We start from the raw sequence: 2,114 nt of genomic DNA on the forward strand, positions 1-2,114 counted from the left end.
AGTGACAGAGAGAGAGAGAGAGAGAGAGAGAGGTGGTGAGGGAGAGAAGAGTGACAGAGAGAGAGGGGGGGGGGGGAAGAGAGAGAGAGAGAGAGAGAGAGAGAGAGAGAGAGAGAGAGAGAGAACGAGAGAGAGAGAACGAGAGAGAACGAGAGAGAACGAGAGAACGAGAGCGAGAGCGAGAAATATTGGGGGGAGTAGGAGAAGGGGAGATAGGGAGGGGATGGGGAAGGGAGAGGAAAAAGAGAGAAACAGATAAAGAGGGGGAGAAGGGGAAGGAGAGAGCAAGGGGGTGAGATAGATAAGGGGGATGGAGAGAGAGAGAAAGCAGAAGGGAAGGAACTAAAAGAGAGAAAAGCAGGTGCTACCGGGAGTGTGGGAGAGATAGAGAGGTAGGTAGACAGCTGCATGGCTATAAAGCTAAAGAAAATAACAAGAGAGCAAGACCGGGAGGGTGGGGAGAGAGAGAAGAATAGATACAAGATCGGGTGCTATCCATACACAGCGGCAGTTTTCTGACTCAGAAACGACCGGGAATCAAAAACAAGTAGCATGAAAGCAGCAGGGGGGGAACGGAAGAAACTCGGCACGATGAAGTGAAGAGAGACGGTCTGATCAATCAGGATGCCTCGCCAGCCAAACCTCCAGGCTCTCGTTGGCGGAGTGCAACTGAGGTGGTGCAGCCAGGAAAAGATCACTTTAAAGCTGTATCGCTCTCAAATTCTCCCCCGTAAAAAAAACAAAACAGGTCGACTTTCTATTTCTCTCTTTCTGTCCCGTCACGAGTTCCACCACTGTGAACGGATTCCTCGATCTCTTTGTCCCGTTTACATACAGAAAGCCTACACACGCTGACGTTTGCCCTCTGCTCCCTCGAGCTTGGAGAATTGTCAAATGCGTGTCCGTGCTCGGAATAGTTTGATCGTTTCCAGCATTTTGCAGCCAACGCCTGCAATAATGGGAAAGATAACCGGCTTTGTCAGGTCGATGTAATGTCAGGTCTATATACAAAGGCAGAAACATTTCCATCGCAGTAACATTTTGTGAAGTGAAGCATCCTCTCAAGATAGCTGAGACGCCAAGTCCACTGACCCGGATAATTAAGTAAGCCTATTCATATAGTTCATATAATGACAAAGCGTTGGTAAAATGCACTTAGTAATAAAATATACAGCCCACCTGTGCATTTGAAAGTGCCTCAGCATTTCTTGAATGTACTTCAAAACAAGCTAATTAGCCAGTTTAACAGGGTTGGTCTACAATCTAACTAGGGATTCTATTTATTCTAAATGTTTTTGATGACTTTTTTCGACCTCATTAAATGAGCCCAAGTATTTAAATAGCAAGCTACTCAGGGCTGACATCTTAACTCGTTTGAGAGCGCCTCAGAAACACAAAGATACCTTTCACTTAGCGGTGCGCGCTCATTTCATCGACATGCATGTATTCATCCATAGCGCGTGCGGTGCTCACCTTCTCCGGTAGTCCCGCGTGACATTAAAAGTATCGAGGCGAGAAGTAAGATAATCCCATTGATCATTTGAATTCCCGGATCCATGACGGAGCGCGTATTACAGGTAAAGACTCGTGGTGCAGTGAACAGACCAAACTACCGTCCTCTCCTCACCACGGCTTGGCAATTAATGTCTCGCGCCGGTGATGCGTCCGCGCTGCTTTCGCGTCTTTTCAGCAGCGGCGCCTACTCTGACCAAAGAGGACCTTTCCACTTGGCTCTTTTAGATATATTGAAGAGGGAGAGGGGAAGAGAGCGCAAGTGAGTGGGGAGAGAGAGGGAGAGAGAGATTGAGGGAGAGAGAGGCAGGGGGTTAAAGAGAGAGAGGCAGGGAGGGGGAGACGGATAGAGAAGAGAGGGTCTTTCACTGCTGTCCCAGCTCCAGTTTCAGCGTGCCGCCCCTTGAGAAAGGTTCTTTAGTCTTTAAAGTCTATTGAGAGGTCTGGAGAACCAAGCGCTCTCCCAGCTCTCTGGAGAGGCTCGCTCAGTTACACCTCTCACCCTAAATGGACCTGCCACCTCGCTGCTGTTAAAGAACCAACTATCTGCCATCACTTATCCTGCCAAGTGGCCAGACTGCAGACAGTCTGTCACTCGTTTT

Source organism: Gadus macrocephalus, chromosome 8 (assembly GCF_031168955.1).
Source record: "Gadus macrocephalus chromosome 8, ASM3116895v1".
Classification (NCBI taxonomy): domain Eukaryota; kingdom Metazoa; phylum Chordata; class Actinopteri; order Gadiformes; family Gadidae; genus Gadus; species Gadus macrocephalus.